This window comes from Urocitellus parryii, chromosome 4 (assembly GCF_045843805.1).
Source record: "Urocitellus parryii isolate mUroPar1 chromosome 4, mUroPar1.hap1, whole genome shotgun sequence".
Classification (NCBI taxonomy): domain Eukaryota; kingdom Metazoa; phylum Chordata; class Mammalia; order Rodentia; family Sciuridae; genus Urocitellus; species Urocitellus parryii.
This window is the reverse complement of record NC_135534.1, coordinates 83295587-83301973: the sequence shown is the minus strand read 5'-3', so window position 1 is coordinate 83301973 and position 6387 is coordinate 83295587.

The window sequence follows — 6387 nt, the reverse complement described above, 5'->3', positions numbered from 1 at the left end:
CTGATACCCAGGATCTGCGTGATTAGAATAATGAACTGTTCCAATCTACCTCAAAGACCTGTCAGTGGAGGAGTATTGTAGAAACGGGAGGGAGCCAAATTTGGGAAGTAAAAGCTATATTGAAGAAATAAGAAGTTCCAGCAACTATTTACATATCAGATAAATTGTTGTTTGGGATGGTAAGGAATTTTCTATTTCAATTTGCTTTGAAATTTGATGATTTTTTTGACCCAGAGAAAAACCCTTCTTTTTTCCCTAGAGGAAGTGAGTAAAGTCTTGTTATGGTCAACATCATGATTTTCAGGGCTGGGGTTGTGGCTCAGTGGTAGAGTGCTCACCCAGCATGCAAGAGGCCCTGGGTTCAAGCCTCAGCACCACGTGAAAATAAATAAACAAAATAAACGTGTTGTGTACAACTAAATTAAAAATATTTTAAAAAATCATGATTTTCAGAAATGTTCTTAAGTTCAAACCCTCCTTCAGGTACTGGAAACCTTAGAAGCTCTGTAGACCTATCATGCCACTAACTTGAAACATTGTCATCTCAAAATGATAAGTACTAAAATTCCCAAGTGGTTTGAAAAACACTTTCACTTACATTATCTCATTTGATCTAATGACTATCCTTTAAGTCAAATAATATAATCTCCATTTTCAGTTTTGCAGAGCTAGAAGGCAAATTCATCTTTTGTCCACTTATTTGTTGTGGTCTCCAAAATAATACATGTCCTTGTTCTGGAGAAGTATATTTTCAATCCTGGACTTAAATTAGAAATTTTTAAGGAATACTGTTACCCAGGTCCTATCCTAATGCAACTAAAACACCATCTTTAGGGTGGAATTTTTTTTTTTAAAGAGAGAGTGAGAGGGGAGAGAGAGGAGAGAGAGAGAGAGAGAGAGAGGGAATTTTTTTAATATATATATATTTTTTTTAGTTGGCGGATACAACATCTTTGTTGGTATGTGGTGCTGAGGATCGAACCCAGGCCGCACGCATGCCAGGCAAGAGCACTACCGCTTGAGCCACATCCCCAGCCCATAGGGTGGAATTTTTTAATTTTCCTTTCTCTGCCCTCCCCACATCTCTTTCTCTCTCTCTCCACCATGGATTGAACCAAGGGGTATTCAACCATTGGCTAGGAACCACATCCTAGCCAATTTTTATTTATTATTTTGAGACAGGATCTCACTAAGTTGCTAAGGGCCTTGCTAAGTTGCTGCAGCTGGCTTTGAACTTGCGATCCTCCTGCCTCAGCCTCCAGAACCACTGAATTAGATGTGATTTGTGCCACCATGCCCAGCTCTTTTTTTTTTTTCTTTTGGTTGTTGTTTTAAACTCAGGGTGATTCAAATGTGTATCCAGGGTCTGGAGGATGTAACTCAGTGGTACAGTGCTTGCCTAGCATGCATAAGATCTGGGTTCAATAATACTTTAATAAGTAAATAAATAAATAAATACATCCAGAGATGAGAAATCTCTTCTTGGGTGAAGGTTTTTGGAGAGCCAAAGGAAATTTTTATTTTCTTCAAAAGGACATTATCTGTTTATGCCGACAAGGCATTGTCAAGGAACTTGATTTTTTTGTATTTGTCATTTCTGGCAACCAGCTCAAATCCCTGGTGGACTGCAGAAAAAGAAATCAAAATTACTTGGCCTCTACAGTGAGTTAGGTTCCTGCATGTAATGTAACTTCTGTATACTACAGTAAGATTAGTATCACCTCCTCATTTTACAAGTGGAGACACTAAAACATGTCAGTGTTAAGTAATTTATTCAAAATTGTGCTTCTTGTAAGTATCAGAGCTAGAATTTGAACCCCTGTCTCCTTCCAATACTAAAACTCAGTGTGTTCCACCATGCTGGTGATTCTAAGCCATGGATTAGAGTCTGGTTACTGGGCTAGAGTAAAGGCCAGACATTGGTAGTTTCAAAAGTTTCCTCAGTGATCCTAAGGTAAGCTTGACACAGCACCCTTCCAAAATGCTTAGAATACATCTGTTGAATTTGAAGGCATTGGACAAAGCCATAAGCATGTGCATATGTACATATATACACACACATCAATGTACACACACCTCTTTGCTATCCCCACCCCAAATGAGAAGAAACAAAGATTTTCATTATACAAGAACACTTTTTACAATAGGAAATCCAGTCACTTGAATTCATGTGATGAGCCTTTCCTGTGAGCTAAGAAAGGAGAGCATTCACCTATAGGTCTGGGGTAACTAAAGGATGGCTAGGCAGAGGGAGGTGGCCCAGACGGGTAAGAGAATATATAGGGCATCAAGTCAAGTCACAAACATGAACCGGACATATTTACAATATTGTCTGGAGTAAGTTTGCCCTGGGAAGCTAAGTCTTGGTGAGCAGATGTGATCATTTAGACCAAATGCTACAGAGAATGGCCTTGTGACTGGGAGATCATTAAGAAGTTTAGAAAATGTCTTATTAACTCTCTGAATCCTGGCATGATCTCTAGGAGAATAGATTAGTAAGTTAAGGAAAATGAAAGACATTTCCCAGTGGATTGGGTCCTGCTCCACTGATCCCCACTTGGTCTTATATGTAAGTGTAGCACTGCCTGAAGTAGCAGACAGGAGTAATGCAGTCAATTTCTTGGAGTGGTCCTCAGCACTGTCACTGCTTCAAAAGCCATATCCAAGTCATCATTGTTATTCAAGATTCCAATTAAGTGCTTCAGTATTATGAGAGTGAGAGAGAGAGAGAGAGGCTTACATCCTCTATCCATTTGTATTCTTGCCATTTTGAAGAAAACACAATATAATTTTTAGATGAGTATTTAAAATTTGTCCAAATGAAAAACTCTTCGTCAATTCCATTTCAATTGGTTGCTCTCAACCTTAGTTGAATCTGAGATTCTGACTTGTAAATCCCAGACTGTATATCTAAATGTTGTGACATCAGTGACATCAACCTTAAGAAAGAAATCCCTAGCATCCGGATTTGGTTGAATCCAAATTAAAGTATTTTGGGCCAAAGATTATGTGCTGCATCAATAGAAGGAGAATCATTGTTTTAGCTAAAAATTTTATGTCTCCTGAGCCAACATTTCATAAAAGAACCCCTAACCTCTTTTAATAATGAACTGAATTTAAAAAGTATTCATTGGAGGAATACTTAATTGGAAGATTCAAAGTTAAGCAGATTCAAAGTTAAGATTCAGAGTTAAGCAGAGTCCTATTTATTCGCTCTTCAAACATTAATCAAGTTGTTACTATGTGACAGATTCTGCCCCAGCATAAAAGGCATATAAAGATAAGTGATCTGTTTTCTCCATTTTACAGGCTTTTAGTCCATCGTGGAAGAACTCATAAGGCCCCTGCAAAGGAGGAATAGTCTTTTTACTTCTGGTGCATAGATCAAGAAAAAGATAAAGAATGAAGCTGGCATGGATTGTCCATGTTGTTAGTTCTCCCTCACTCCTTCTTCATACAGACCCAAGATGCACCAGGACCAGACTGAATAAGATGGACATCTCATGAACATTTAGAGGGTTTAGCTGCAGTACCTTTTAGAGTTCTTGAATGTTGTGATGGTACTTGCTGAATTTCTCTGTGAGGTTAATTCATTCTATTGCTTAGGAAGAGGATGAGGATTACTATGACATGGTGTCCCACTGTTTGGTCTCTTAATGCCATGAAAAACCATTTTTGGATTCAAAACCTTACAAGAAGTGGTTGGTAACTTCACCAAGCCAAGGATAACCCACAGCAAGAACAAATACTACCCTTCTTACATTCTTTTAAGACATTGTGTGGAACTCCCTTCAGCTAAGGGAGGATAAAGTAGGAAGTAAAGGGGAGGATAAAGCAGCAAGTAAAGCCAGATCACTACCTCAGAGTTTAGCCGAAGACCCAGGAGAGTGGGGTATCAGTGGATAGAAACAGACAGATATCAGGTATCCCAAAAGTCTAGGCAGGGGCTAAGGAGAGGGTGGTTAGTTCAAGTGGAAAATAGGCTAAAAGTGAGGAGCTTGGGGAACCATCAAGGACCAAGGGACTTCTGGCTTCCAGGGTCAGGTCAGACTAGAGGTTCTCAGAGGTGAAAAGTCTTTGCCTGCAGCTGTCTGGGTAGGAACAATATCAGCATTGGTGGCCCACGGCTGTAGATGGGAGAGGAGAGGTGAGAAGCTGGTTATGTCAGAAGACAGCAAGGCTACAGGTTGTTGGGAAAACTCTTTCTACTCATTAGCACAGAATAAATTCTTCCATACAGATTCTTAGACTAATTGTTGCATTTTATTTAGTCTATCACTTTATTCTTTACATGTTACCTCTCCAGCAGACTTAGGACTTGCCAGGAAGGAACCACATACTCCTTTAGCATGGGTTCCACAACAGATGTTGTTTGCTTTGCCTGATTTCTATTCCAGGCTTCTTTACCCCCCCCCCCCCCCGATTTCCATGTGGATGCTTATACTCATGACATCTCTAAAAGTTACCTAGGTTATTTTCACTACCCTTATCTCTGATAGAGTCAGAGTAGCTCTCAAACCAGCAGCGCAATATTAGAGATCTTGCTTATATCTTCTGCCAAGATTTCCTACTGTAAAAATATTTATAGAGAGCTACTGCAGGTTTGGTCCTATGCTTAGGGCGCTAACGTCAGCAAAAGTACTCGAGTATCTGTTCTCATCAACCCAGAGAATGAAGTAACCTTCCTGTGAACACATAGCTCTTCTCATCTCTGGGATTCTGAGCTGCTGTCTGGTAGCTCCAGGTATGCTATTCTTACATCTCTTACCTGGATCTTTTCTGAAGGCTGACAGTCTCCTAATGAGCTATGACATTTATTTTTCCTAATTCTCCAAACACTGTGATACAGTTGGAACAATGGCTACTTTGTCTGATAGTTTTTGTAAAAAAGAAGGAAAGAAGAAATAATGGGAAAAGGAGCTGATCAGGGGCACAGCAAGGGAGAATGAAGGAGGAAATAGAAGGATGAGGGGAAATAAGAAAAAAACAACATGAACCTTCTCCACAGCTTGAGTTTTGCCTTATTCAGAAAACAGTTTATATCTTTTAGTTTCTCTTCCAAGCCAGACCCCTGACAGAGCTTGAAATAATATCTTTTCTGCCTGGGACACAAGGTGTAGGAAATTCAAAAGACACAAAGACACTTATCCAGATAATTCTGCTACTTTGTTTCTGTGTGAGTCCAGGTGAGCTACTTCCTTAGTAAGGCTGTTGCAACTACTTCTGAGTCTGAAAACCAAAGGTGGTCTATTTATTTTTTTTTCCAGTACACAGACTCTGCCTATAGCTTTTTTTTGTTTGTTTGTTTGTTTTGTTTTTTTACTGTGGAATGGCTTATTGGGAGTAGCTGAGAGAAGGAAAGTGATTCAGTTATTTATTTTCAGGCTACTGATTAACCAGGGGGAAGGGGAAGGAGGTGATTAACCTTTTTGTTCCTATGATTGCTTTGTAAAAGTTAAAGTAAAAAAATTCCTTCTATGGACTGAATGTTTGGGCACCCCAAACATTTCCATTTGTTGAAATCCTAACCTCCAATGTGATAGTATTGGAGGACAGGATCCTTGGAAGATAATTATGGTTAACTAAGATGATGAAGGGAGAGCCCTTATGATGAGATTAATACCCTTGTAAGAAACACAAAAAAGTTTGCTGTTTCTCTGCTCTCTGCCTGTGAGCACACACTGAGACCCAGCATCCATTGCAAACTAGGAAATTACCCCTTTCCTGACATCTGATCTGCCTATGCCTTTATCTTGGACTTCTTAGTCTCCAGAACTGTGGGAAATAAAATTTTATTATTTAAACCACCCAGTCTATGGCATTTTGTTATAGCTTTCTGCTATAGTTTGGGTCAGAAATGTCCCCCAAAGGCTCATGTGTTAAAGGCTTAGACCCTGGAGTTACTGGGAGATAGTGGGAACTTTAAGAGGTGGAGTCCAGTTAAAGGTCTTAGATCACTGGAAGCATACCACAAAGGGGACTGTGGGACATGGGCTTCTTCCTCTTTTCTCTTAGCTTTCTGACTACCTTGAGGAAAGCAGTTTCCTCTACCACATGGTCTCCAACACAATAGACTGCCTTGCCACCGGCCTAAAAGCAACAGGGCCAATCAATCATAGACTAGAACCTCAAAATCTGTAAGCCAAAACAAACCTTTTCTCTTTATAAACTGATTTTTTGAAGATATGTGTTACTATAACAGAAGGCTGACACATATTTTAAGCAGACTAAGACTGTCCCTTTTCTCCTTCAGTCTTCCTGAGCATCCCTGGTCCCAGTTCCTCTCCTCTATCCTGTTTCAGCCTGTTGCTACAGCCTTTGTTCCCATTCTCTTGTTCCAGACTGAATTGTGTCCATTCCAATTCCATACAGCCTTCCCATGTGAGA